This window comes from Curcuma longa, chromosome 5, assembly GCF_044706935.1.
Source record: "Curcuma longa cultivar G26 ecotype Majalengka, Jawa Barat chromosome 5, ITB_CL_G26_1.1, whole genome shotgun sequence".
Classification (NCBI taxonomy): Eukaryota; Viridiplantae; Streptophyta; class Magnoliopsida; order Zingiberales; family Zingiberaceae; genus Curcuma; species Curcuma longa.
This window is the reverse complement of record NC_133865.1, coordinates 10,283,892-10,298,304: the sequence shown is the minus strand read 5'-3', so window position 1 is coordinate 10,298,304 and position 14,413 is coordinate 10,283,892. Positions and strand designations below refer to the sequence as shown.

The 14,413-nt window shown below is 36.2% G+C and overlaps 1 pseudogene; it reads right to left on the bottom strand.

Moving 5' to 3' along the window:
* Window positions 1–429: 429 nt before the first annotated feature.
* Window positions 430–2,932, bottom strand: LOC141829430 (U-box domain-containing protein 1-like; annotated as a pseudogene).
* Window positions 2,933–14,413: the final 11,481 nt, after the last annotated feature.

Here is a 14,413-nt window from a genome sequence, read left to right as displayed (position 1 = left end):
ATTTGAGTTTAGTCTTGTGGTATGGTACCAAAATGGCAGAACAGACTTGTTCCTTCACTATACAGAATGAAAACATTCCAAGCCTAGCTCAACAACATAGACAAGTTTTTTGAAGTCTATGAATTGCCATCCAATATCACTTTGACATATCGAATCGAGTTCTTTCGAACTTCGATCGGGTTGAGTCAGGCTACCACTGAGCCCTGACCCCATGAACATGGAGATAACTGAAACTAAGTGGTAGTATGGTATGATACATGCAATTTATAGCATCAAGTCTTTGAGAAAGCATAACAAAGTCCTAACTGTTACTCTAAACATGCTGATTGATCAGACAAAGTCCTCAGCTTTGGTATTGCAAATTGCAATCCAGATTTGGGCAATAATTTATGAATGATTGCAAACATTTCATAACATGCAAGTGTCGACGCCAGATTTCAGAGACGAAAATATTGTAGGAAAGAGTGGCTTATCATATATACATGGTATCAAATAGAAACACCTCACCAATCACCTTAATACCATCACTGGCCAGGACTGGCACCATCCTAGTAGTCAATACATGCATTTTCTCTTCTTAATCGATAAACATATCTATGAAAGTAAGCAAAACAAAGAAAAACTATGCTTATTTTGATGAGACTTCGGATCGACGGTTACCGGGAGGAAGATCCTTTGGGGTGCACACGAGGGCCCTTCGTTGCAAATGCCTCAAGCTCTGCTCCATGCTGATCTGAATCATCTCTGCCAACATCTTCTTTGCTTTTCCTGCCTGTTCCTCACCTTCAATCTTGGAGACAATGCTACTCACAATGTTCTCAAGTGTGTCTGCCTTTAGTTTGGATCTTTGATAGGGAGAGTCCCTCAGTAACTCTAGAAGCCGATGAGCTTTCGCTTGAGATGTTGGTGTCCCTTGAACAGTGAGCTCAAGAAGACCTGGAATGGCACCTTCTTTAGAATAAGGCCTTTGTATCTGCTTCGGTCGCTCTCGCACATCGTCAAGAGAGCTCCAACTGAGTGCTCTCTACTTGGAGAAGATCCTTCTTCAAGAATCTCGACGATGGTTAGCAACCCACCTTCCTCAGCTGTCAAAGCCTGCCTACCTTCATTAAAACCAATCAATGATTCCAAAAGAGAACAACATTTTTCAGCTGACTTTGAGGACTTCTTACAAATCTTGAGAAACTTGATCATAGGTGGAATAGGATTAAGTGCGAGGATGGTCTTGAGGTTATCATTGATCGAGGAAAGATTGTGAAGAGCTGCTATAGCATCTACCTTGGCTTGTTGGCTTCCATCTTCAAGGACCTTAATAAGGAGCCGAATGGCCCCAGAGGCACTTATCCTGGGTTTGTTGACAGATGAGGCAGAAAGAGTAAAAAAGGAAGCAGCGGCATACTCCCGTAAACAAGAATTTGTTGAGTCTAAGAGAACAATCAATGGTTCAAGTGCTCCTGCTTCCACTATACTGATCTTGTTCCTGCAAATATAAAGCACAGCACAATTCAGCAAACACTTCGTATTAGTTTTAAGCGGTATTGCAAGTAAAGCACATTTCTAAATCAGGGGCAATAGACCAAGAATATTTAGGCAACCAAAGTTATCATCTGAAATATTTTTTTCCCATCGAATTCAACTACGGATTGCAGGTCATGGTAACAGTTTGGCAATTCAACTATCAATTCTGTAACTCCATTTACTAGAATGTTTCAAAACAAGAAACAAAACCCATGGTTGTACGCACTTGTAAGCCAAAGTATGGGAGAATAATCGGGGAAAGTATGTGCAACGATAACAACTATCTGTTATTGCTAAATATTTGGGGTCGTTATAAACAAGAACCATGTCTCACTTCAGATTATGCATGATTGTATTGCTACAAAAGAAGATATTGTGGCAGGCATCTAAATTTTTGTCCAATTTTCAAGGGGACACAAAGACACACTGCACGTTGTGATCTAACTGGATGAATCATCCAAGACCTGTTTACTAATTTTGGGTGGATTAAAGTAGCTTATTTGGTTAGATAGGACAATGAGCTACTAATTGGGTTGTTCAATCTGCAGGTGAATCTAATATATGATAGATTCGCTATCCAAATAATTCAAAAGATTTTGATCCCCCTGAGGCCAAAGGATTAGGATACAACCGTTATTTTAATTGAAGGAAACCTTTGAAACAGAGATTTTTAAGGGCACTTATAAATGAGTATTAAAATGAAGTGCCATAAGAAAGATCATGTGGCTTGCATATACTGAGTGAGAACCATGGCAGCTTCAGACCTAGAACTTAGGAAATCTTCAGCAACTGACCACTGAATCACCTTAATTCTTACAAAATGAGTATTTCTCCTAATTGGAAGCGCCTTTATCCGAGAAAAAAAAACAGAAAGTGAAACAATTAAGTGGCTGGATCCCGATCGGTTAGGGTTTCTCTTTGGTATTTACTAGCATCGGTCAATCCAAGAATCCCTTTTTAATGCATCCAGCAATTTCTGTAACATCTTCCTGAATTTCTCATTTTTCTTCACAAGGAAAGATCATCGGATTCTACAGGCGCCATCATCTTCCAAATCAACAAAGTTACTAGAACAAGAAGCTTACCGAGCCACAATCTATAGGACAGAAAAAGAACCATTTTCATTTTCTTTAGACCAAAGGCCGCACCTTTCATCCTTCACGGCAAGATTAAGGAGGGCAAGAATGGCAGCTTCACACGTCGAAGCCCTCCCAGACCGCAGCATCGCCACGAGGGGTGGTACGGCGGCGGAGAGCTGCCGCCGGTTCCTCGAGGAAGTCTTGGTGAGCCTCCGGATGTCCAGCGCCGCCTGAGCCTGCAGCTCCTCCACTCCAGACATGACGCCCTCCATGATCCCCTGCAGCTCCGCCGCCGACACCCTCCCGTCGCCGCGGCAATCACGAGTCCCCGGCGACTCCTCCCCCATCCATCACTCCGCCCCCTCTCTCCCTCGCCCAACGCTTTGGGTAACAGGAGTGGAGATGGAAGACGACGAGGGCGATTATTAAGGCAGGGAATTTACTGTCCCACCATTTTCAATTCGCCCCATAATTTTAAAGTTGTGTCTATAAAACCCTAGATATTTAATTATTTCTCAGTTTTACCCAAAACTTTTAAAAATTAAGGGGCGTTTGGTTTGGAAAATATTTTCTATTTTCTGTTTTCTATTTTCTATTTCTAGTTTTCTATTTTCTGATCCAATTTTTAGAAAATAAAAAATGTGTTTGGTATGGTATTCTATTTTCTATTTTCTGGAAAAGAAAATGGGAAAATACGTTTGGCTTCTCTGTTCCACGAGCTCCGCGCACTGCGGTGCCTTAGGGCGCACCGAACGAGCCTCGCGGGGAGCTTCACCGCCACGATCACGAGCAGCTTCGCCACACAGCAGGGGAAGCAGCAGCAGATCGCCGCGCACTTCGTCGCTGTCTCCCTAGCCGCCTCCGCCAGCCTCCGCGCCCGCCTCTGCCAGCCTCCGCGCCCGCCTCCGCCAGCCTCCGCGCCCGCCTCCGCGCCCGCCTCCGCCAATCTCTGCCAGCCTCCACCAGCCTCGCGACCGCCTCCGCCAGCCTCCACGCAGCAGGAGAAAAATCGAACGATGATACGAGGAAGAGTTACTGTGCCGCGTTTTCCCATTTTCTCATTTCCCTTCTCATTTCTCTTCTCCGATCAGAAAACAATATTTCATTGTTTTCTGTTTTTAAGAGAATGTCTTTTCATTTTCTAGAAAATGACATTAGAAAACGTAAACCAAACAACAACTTCACGGAAATTAGAAAATGAAAATGGAAAAGGCTCCAACCAAACGCCCCCTAACATTTTCCACCCAACAACTTTGCTCTCTTTTCTTTGGTAAAAGATAAAATCCACCACTCTAACAATCTCACACGGTCAGCCTCACGATCATTTACGAGGAGGTAAATCAGAAAACTACAATTAGCCACTACGGAGAGGGCATTATCTCGACTTCATCGAGATTTAATTCTTGTCCACTTCAGCAAGTCTATCGCACAGTAACCTAACTCAATCATACCTCAGAGACGAACAACTTTACTCTCAAAGTAACAAAAATTCTATCAAATCTAGCATATATTTTTTTGATAATTTAGATATCTAACATATTTTTCATCAATTATCAAAATAAATTTAAAAATATAGAATTATCAAGATAAATCCAAAAATATGAACGCCATATCAGTCTGATTAATGTTTGAAACATATAATGGTAACTTTTATACTTTTATTTGCAAAGTGAATGTAGATTTGTTCAAAACTCAAGAAAATCGAAATAAAAATTAAAGACATAAGATTAAAGAGATTATCTATTATTTTAAGTGTAAAAAATTGTTATATTTTTAATTTATGTAGAAGTTATTAGGTAAATGTTTCATGTAGAAACTACCTAATAGCTATTTTCAAGTGATTTTAGAATTTAAAATTTAATTATAACTATTTTAAAGTGATTTTGATTAATTTAAAATAATTTTGATAAAATTTAAATATTTAACTAAGTTGATAAAGAAAATTTTAAAATAATAATGATTTGTGTGTAGTAATTTTGATTAAAATGAATAGTTAATTTTTCACATTATAATAACTATCGAAGGCTACTATACAATTATAATTAAATCCTAAATCTTAAAATCTTGAATCTTAAATTCTAAACTCCGAACACTATTATATCAAAACACTCTTTACCATCTCGATCAAAATTATTTAAACTTCATCAAAATCATTTCAAATTAATCAAAATAATTTAAAAGCAATTGTAGCAATTACTTAATAATTTCTAGCGGCTACAATAATATTAAAAATAAAGAACAATATTATAGTAATTATTCGATTGAATAAGGAGTATCTCTTTTGATATTTTTTTTAAAAAAATAGACGCCTCTTTTTTATTATTATTTAACATAATTTGAAGTGCCCTTTGAATTTTTTGCCCAACATTATATTAGTTATAAATTTAATTCACACCTCATTATCAAACTATTTAAGAAGCAAAGTTAAAAAAAATTAGGAAATTCGAGGGGTCAGTCCGCTTTTTTCCTTTTTCTTTACCCACCCAAACTTTGGCGTAGGTGGAGGGAGGTTTACTTGGGGGGACGAAGCACATGCTTCCGAGATAAAGACAAACGAATTGAACCACAAAGGATCGAAGGTCAGTGGGGTCCACGATTGTACGAAATTGATATCACAAGGACATGAGTGGTACTAAATTTAAGCTTGGAATTCTATTAATTTATTTTTAATTTTATGGAGAAATAATTTAAGTGTTGATGAGGAATCTTGTACTAATTAATTATAGTGCGATGATAAAAATTAAATGATAAATTTTAGTTAGTCCCATTGACTATATACGAGGGTGACTGGTCCGGTCCTACAGAAGTTTCCTATCAGCCACCAGAATAAATCGGGAAGTGCACGCAGCGGCAAACTCAGACGTCCAGCATCTTTTGATTGCGCTTCCCATTTGAAAGAAAATTTCTACAAATATGTCATAGCTGGGGATCGAACTGTAGGTGTCTGAGTGACAACTTGGATGTCCTACCGCGACATCATTGCCCCGGGGACAAAACTGAGTTGGTTACGACGCAGCAGAATTGCAAAAGAGGATAAGGGTTCGAATCCTAACGAAGCCAAGCAATACCCTCCTGCGTCGTAATCAACTGCAGTTTCTCGATTTACCTCCTCACAGATCGTGGAGCTGACCGTGTGGGGCCGTTAAGGTGGTGGATTCCATCTTTTGCAAAAGATGATAAAAATTAAATTCCTCCGAGATATAATTGAGTTGGTTTAAATTTCAACGAAGTTGAAACAATACCCTCCTTTGTCATGACCAACTATATCTTCTTGATTTATCTCCTCATAAATGATCATGTGACAGACTGTGTAAAACTATTAAGGACATATTATACTTAAACACTAAATACCTAAATTACATATGAATTACACATATAATTCTTTAATTAAAAGATCTTCACTTTTTTTTGGTTAATAATAAAGGAGTCCTTATCAAAATATTTGTTTTTGTGAAAGTCTCTTTCACGTTAGGATAGAGCCATCTAACCAAACCTTTGTGTCATTTTCCATCCTACTTTATAACCTTTTTAGTACATGTTTGGAATTATCAAGCACAGGGAACTACTTTGAACATGACTCCTCAACAACTTAACTAAGCCCATACTGATTGAAGATATCATAAATTTAATTATTTGAACATATATAATGTAGTCGAAATTTAGTCATCCCTATCACAAATTATAATCTAAAAGTTGGAAAACAGCATATAATTTAGTTTAAAATATTCAAAATAATTGTATATGTTATGGGCTAATTGAGCCCATTTGTAAATATTAAGATGTAGGAGGTCTACTTCTAATTTTTTTATATCATAATAATATTAAGGGAAGTTAGCTAGGGATTTTATGAGGAACACTTCCCTAATATCATAACATGATATTAGTGCCACCTGTTCTTTCTTAATTGGCATTCATTTCTTCTCATGTATCTGTTTTTAGCAACCATCTCCCTGGTGACAAAGTTCACTGTGTGTGTCGTCCTTCAATGCAACATCCTCACGTTGTGGTTCCCAATTGAAGCTCTCGCTCCTTTGCTTGTTGGTATCTATATTTCATAGCACAACTACATGCTAAACATGATGCTCAAGGAGGTTGGCATAGTAGGAAACCTGTAAATAGTCTTACAAATCCTAGTGTCAAATTAGTAATAGGACAAGGGGAGCTATTAATTGATTCCAGGAATAAAAGGTTGGTAGGAAAATTAAACTATCTCTGAGTCAACAGACTTGACTTCTCATTTGTTGGTACAATAATCAACCAATTTGTGAAAATTGAATCTATTTTACCTAAAAGGTGAAAGATGCTCTAGGGAAAAGTGGCTTATTTGGTGATTGAGGCCATCTTCAGTGCAAATTGGGCAGGTTCCCTTAGAGATATATGATCTACATTTATGCTTGTGTTCTCTTAGAAGGTAATTTTTTCTTTTTCTTTTTTTCGAAAAAGCAAGAAGCAAACTATGGTTGGAAGATTAAGTGCAAAGGCAACATGAAGGTCATGGCCGTAACATGTGAGTTCATTTAGGTTAAGCATTTGATGATTGAGTTAGGATACACCCTTGCAAAGTCGATGAAACTTTATTATGACAATCAAGCTGCAATGCATATAATCTTGAATATCTTGTCATCCATGAGAAAACATATAGACATTAATTGCCACTTCATTAGAGAATTTCTTTTGTTAGTTCTAATGACCAATTACTGGTTTCTTGACCAAATCATTAATAAGACTTAGAGTTGAATGTATTTATAATAAGCGGATTTTCTACAATACATTCAAACTTGCTTGAGGGCATGACGGGGAGTGTTGTGGGCTAATTGAGCTCATTTTTAAATTGTGCAAGACGTAGGGCTCTATTTGTTATTTTTCATATCCTTAATAATATCATATATAGTTAGAGGAGGTCTACCTAGGGATTCTACAAGGAAATTTTCCTCCTAATATTGTAACAATATTAATATATTAGATATTGAGATTACCAAATGTATAAATAAAATGTTCAAATAAAATTGGTTTGGATGGTCTCAAGGTCTGTTTGCTGCACCATTCTTTGTGTCTTCTTCAAAAGACCTGAAACTGTATCATGCCTCACTTTCTATGCATGACTAAATGCAGACACATAAATTACTTTCATGAACTAAATCAAATCTAAATATTTTTCTTAAGGTTTTACAGTAAATTTTCTGTCTAATACATGTCTAGTGGTGTGGAGAACATATTTTTTTAGTATTATATTTAAATATTTAATTCAATGTCACGAGGACATGCTCAATTCCTCTTTGCCATGGCATGTTGCTATGTTTTTTTGACATTACCTCTCTTTATGTCTTCAGCATGCACACAACAGTTCCTTTTGCCATGGTGTGCTATGGTTGTGGCAACATTGCCAATTGATGTAATAGTTGGTGATATTGAGGATGCTTTTATCATATGCAGAACTTTTATGTTGTATATTGAAGAGAATGTATGTTCTGTGAATGTGCTTCTAATAATGTTCATTTGTTATTTCCCATCTTTATATCTTGTGATGTCACTGATATAAGACTGAATTACACATATATTGGAAGGTATTTGCAACCATGAGTTACAAACATGTATATTTTCACACATGCTTGCATGATCGAACAAAGAGGAATACAACTTCAAGTTTTAAACAATTAACTGAATATATTATATAGACCAACTTAATTTGTCTAAATATCCATTTTAAGGTCTCTTATGCCATGGCTCAATAAAATCACAGGTCTCCATTTTGGCTGGAACTCTTGCTCGTCTGGATAGGGATGCTCCTCATTATAAAAAGTATGTTGTGTCTTTTTGATTCATTTCTAAAAGTCCTATTACAATTTATGGATTACTCACAACTTAGAAAATACAATTTTGTTCTTTTGAAGAAATGTGCATACAATGAGAAAGCTTTCTCAACATCTGTTCCAAGTACATGGTCTCTCTCTCTCTCATGCCATGATGCTTTCTTGCCTCTCCTCTCTCCTTTCTTTATCTGCAATATCATTTTTCTTTCCCTGACTACCATGATTTTATTCTGACTATATTATCAGTTAAGAAGACTGTTGTAAACACATCCTATCATACTCTCTTCCAAGTAAGGTTGAGTTGATTTTTTTTTCTTGTTCTCCCTTCATTTTGAATCGTGAAGCTAATGCACATCTGGTAGAATAAAAAAATAGTTGCACATGATCACTCCAGTGATGATCCTGAAGGCTGACCAATATGATCTATTCCCATGCCTAATTTTAACAGTTATCTTCTTGGTAGTTCTATACTATTCCGTTCTACTATACTGTTGATTTCCTTTTTTGATCAGTACCTTCAATCCTTGAGCCTTTGAGTTAGTTACACATCAATATAATAGCTTTATTTTGTTAATGAGTTCCAAACACATAAATGATACTCTACGTGAAATAATTATTTTTGGTTCTCAGACTATGAACTGTGAAAGCAAACATCTGTTACTCACCAATGTTTGCCACAGCTTATATAGTTATATGTTGAAACTTTATGCCACATTCCTTTTGGGTGCCTTATTCCTAGGACATACTTGTAGACTACTCTCGGTGTCCTAGCTTTTAATTTTCTTGTCTTTGTTCATCTAGGGTCTGTCTGCATGAAATGATAGGTTGGAGAATAGATCCTCCTGATCTCTTGTTTCCTTTCTCAAAAAATGAGGGTAGATGAAAATTTGAAAAGATAAATTTAAGCATTTTCCCTTCATAATTCATAAGCTCAATATCCGATGGAAAGCTAATTAACATTTGTTGATTATAAAAAGTAGTTCATCTTCTTAATTTACATCTGTTCAAGGAGAATACTTGACATCTTCCCCTCCACCTTTCCTTCTCTTCCCTTCCACCTTTCCATGTTTTATATATTTGTTCCTTCAATTTGCCATATCTCCAAGGGAAACAAGGCCTTATTTTTATTTTTTATTTTTTGCATTCTCAATACAGGGATGGATATAACGACTTCAACACATTCTACATGCAGGTATGATCTTATTGAATAGAGAACAGCTAATGTAGAATTCTGATATTAAGTTTTCATCCTTTTTCTTCATAATTCCGTCTTGTAGATGACTATTCATTTTGATTTATGATGATTAATTGATAATAATTCATTGTACCTATTGATCTCAAGTTTTCTAGTTTATAGGAGATGGAATTCTAAGTGTAAAAAGTTTTATAGACTACCTTACTATCAGTTAGTTTGCTGTCAATATATGGTTGCTCAACTTCTAGATTTATATATATTTAAGAGGTACCATGTGCATTCATTTCTGCATGAACTAATTATTGAACCTAGTTAGAATCTGATAGGTTTATTCATCTCTTTCAGAAAAATGTTTCACTGTAGCGGCATTAAATTGCCTGAGAAAGCAGTTTACTGTCCACTCAGTTGTTGAATTCATTATTTTATTCATCTTGCAAGTCACAGTCAAGTGATTCAAAACAAAATTTGGGATTTTCTTTTTTTCCTTATTATTTAGCCCATGCAATTCAAATTTTCATTTAGAGAATTTGACATTTTAGTTCTTTCCTTTATTATGTAGGCTGCCTCTGGAACAAAAGGTGGCTCAAGTGGTTCACCAGTAATAGATTGTCAAGGAAGAGCTGTTGCCTTAAATGCTGGGAGCAAATCATCTAGTGCTTCTGCCTTTTTTCTTCCTCTTGAAAGAGTCAGTTCTTTTCTCCACTATGTTGATTGATTCTAGATACTGCCATGATATCCTCCATTCTCTAACACACTGGAATTTTGCACACAAATATTGTTAAACTTGTAGGGTTATGAATATATGGATATTTAGTTTCATGTAGGATAACCATATATTTTGACCTGGGAGTATGGGACTAGTGATGCATCTTGTGAATCTTTGGTTCTTGTGGTTTATTCAACTTGCCTTTTTGTGTATTATAGTAATGTCATCTTTATTTTGTATGTTGCAAGCAATATTTTGAAAATTTCATGTGGATTCTTCTCATACTTAGATTCTTCATCTATCCCACCATACTTGTTTAGGATCACACGGGCGCCACACTTATGGTGAACACCCAACATCCCAGTTGCTAAGATGTAATTTTTTAAAGAAACAGGCGTGTTGAATGCTTGGATCCACAGCCTTGTCCAATACTTGTTCGGTCGTGCCCAAGTCCTACTAACATTCGCCATATGACTGTCATTTCATAAAGCACAAATGGTTGGACCACATATGAGTTCCTTAATTTTAAGTTTTATGAAATTTATTTAAATAAATTGTAATATAAATAATGTTAAAAATCTAAGTATTTGTAAATGAATACTGAATAATGTTTTTATCTGCTTGCATGGTAGAATTCCAGTTTAGTCTCACTTTGGAAGTTTTGGGCTGATAAAAAATGTTTATAAGGCCTAGATGACTCTATTATCATTAACATTGGTTTAAGCATTTTGGGTTAATAGTTCAAGCCTATGAAGTTGGAACAATTATCTCAGTTCAGTCAGATGATCACGTATGGTATCATAGCAACCTTAGTCTTACGTTTGGTGTGTTGATCTAAGTGGAAAGGGTTGTTTGTGATGGTGGAGCCACTATTAAGCCTTATAAGATGTTGGTGCTCCACCTTTAGGCCTTCTAAGCTGGTGGCTGAGTATTTTGGACCTTGATGAGGACATCTGGCTATAAGCGGAGGAGATTGTGATGCCTCAGTCCCATTGGAAGTTATTGGCTAATACAAGTGAGTTCATAAGACCAAGATGAGTCTATTAATTTTAGCATAGTTATAGGCTTAAACATTTTTGGCCAACAGTTCTTTATCAAGTTAATGGACTAGTTTCTCAGTTTACTCAGTTCGTTACATGCAACTATGAATAAGTGTACTCGGTTATCTCTATCAAATATCTAATTTGATAGAGATAGTTTGACTGCATCATGACAACATTTGATATATCCAAATCAGTGAAGCCATTATGGCATTTACAGTCAGTGTGACTCCTTTCTTTTCTGAAAAAACAACCATTGCTAGTTACATGAATGTTCTTTCATGTTACTCTAACAATTTGTCCATGTCATTATCGTATCTCCATCTGTAAATGTTTTGAATAAGTTTTTTTTCCTAGGAAATTAATGGTTCAACTTGATGTGATTGTAGTTTTATTCAGTTTGAATTGCTTGCAGGTTGTAAGGGCATTAACATTAATTCAAAAAAGTTGGAGTTCATTTGGAAGCAAGCCAGATTCTATTGCAATCCCTCGTGGTACACTTCAGGTTTGTTTTCCCTGGATATGTGCTATGGCCCTTTTTCTATGCTTCCTATGAGGTTGATGAAACTATGGAAGTTTTGTTTGAGGGCATTGCAAAACATTCTACTAACCGAAATCATTTTAATAGGAGGAGATTGGACATATAGGTTAAAATCATGAGAGTTATGAGTTTGGAACAAAAAATGTAGAGGAAAAATTATATTGGATTTTGCGATAGCATTACTTTATACTATGTAATACGTTTTCTAATAACACTTGGTCACATTCAAAAGTGGGAATAATAAATCTCAAATTGATTTTATTATGTTAGGAAGAAGGTTATAAAGATTTATACAAGATAATCCTTAGAGAAAACTAATTACCCAATATAGGTTGTAGTTTTTATATACGCCTCATTGTATTAACAAAAGGAAAATATGCACGACTTCTAGAATTAAGTGGTGGAAGTTAAAGGATGAGAAGCAAAATATATTTAAGGAGAGGGTAGGAGTATTATGAGAACTATACGGCGACTTGAATATAACATGGATAAAATGATATCAAAGTTGAAAATAGTTGTCAAGTGTGTATTCGTCGAGTCCCTAAAAAACTTATTATGAAGTCCTTAGACAGTTGATATGGTTAGTTTTAGACAAGAAAGGATAATTATAAATTATAATATCTACATGATAAGGTCTATTTATGACACATTTTGCAGAGAAAAGATCTACAAGGTGATTCAAACTTTAGTGTGTTTTTTGCTTTTTTGTTAATTTTTTAAAACTGTTTTGCAGGGCTGCGGCTTTAGTTTTCATGTGGATTAGGATAGTGGATCGTACAGTCCATTAGGCCGAAGGGAGCTTATTTAATCATAATCACTCTTGCAATCAAAGGCAGAGGTAGTGCTAGAATATTTTCTGAATGGGTGCGTGATGCTTTTATAAATCTTAAATATATAAAAAGATAAAATGCATGATTTTTTTATCAAATCTTCTGCAAAAAGTTATTCACATATTTTACAATTATCAATATTTGTATGATTTCTGGTGCGAAATACACGAGTACAACATATTCAAAAGCCTTTTTTATATTTTTTCGAATGACCTATATATAAATCATCCATCTAAAATTTAACTAGGGTCAGGCCTGACCTGTTTGATGTAGCTCCATTTTTGGCCACTGAGTTGATGAACTGTGCACAAATTTTAAGCTAAATGCTTCGGTGCTCCTCTGCAGGTGGGTGACAAGGTCTATTTCACTTGTGATGACTTGGCTCTAGCTGACTATTATCGTGGGGTGGAGGTCCAGAGACTTCTTTCCAATTCTCTCTTGCACAGCAAGTGGTGTGATTTTCCTTTATTCAGTGATCTGCTTTTATCTTCTTGTTTCCTGTGAATCAAAGAATTCAGGGTTTCTATGTTTGTCCTACATAACCTGCAAGTTTTTTTTTTTTTTCATTTAATGGTCTTTGGAGGATTTTTTTTTGTTGGTTTATGCTCATTTGATGTCTGTTGCAACTGCAGTCCTCAGGATGAGCTATACAGAACTTCATCGACTTGTCCAGTGATGAAGAATCTGAGCAAGCAGATTTTGAAGATGTTAAACCTATTTTTCCTTCACAAATTAGTCATGGTAAAAGTGGGTGTTCCACAGTAAATGATCAGTCACTTCATAGAGGTGTCTCTTTAAAGCAAGAACTTGAGGAAAGCAGAAGTTCTACTAGTGGTTGCCACGCGTAACAGATCAAGGGGGTCCTTCAGCTAATATGATTTCTCTCGAATTAACTCTCTCTGTCTTGCAATGTCTTTCTCTAAAGCCTCCTTTCTTTCCCCCATTTCCATCTATAATTCATGTTTACGTAGCTCAAGATACCAAACCATAACAGGACTGTTGCAGGTGAAAGAGAGGGAAGGTGTGAATCTCATTCATTCGATCATTCGATTCTATCACAAAAAATTGACAGTGAAATTTAAAACACAAAATATAATGACACACGGATTTATTTGCTTTTCAATCCTCCAGGGTTAATACATTCAAAGATCTATGTACGAAAGATATCCGTTCACTAGTGATTTCTTTTTTGAAACTCTTTTCGAAAGTGGAGAAATCTGTCTTACAGTCAAAGTATAATGAAAAAGAATAAAACGTAAAGAGTAAGACAAATTATCACAAACACTCAATTAGAGTCAATCTAGAAGTCTTGAACGCAATGCACCCTTCCTGGAATTTCTCCAGTCGCACGAGCATAGCTTCAATCGCGTTCACGAGCATCACGGAATTTGAGAGTAGTTGTTAGTTGATTGATCTTTGATGCTGCTCGTATAGATTTTATAAAGACTCTTTCGGACATCTCGAACTGATTCAATCTGATTCGGCACCTTCGGTCTTTTCCCAAGCCAATGCTCATCCTAGTCCAAGCACCTAGACCATCCAAGCACTTGGATCTACCTGGTCTATTTGGGTGTCTGGACCAGACCAAGGCGCTTGGACTGTTCGGGCGCTTGGAATATGACCTGGGCGTCAGGAGCTGGTTCAACCAGGTTTAACCTGAGTTGACTCTAGGCTTAATTTGACTGCTCATGTTT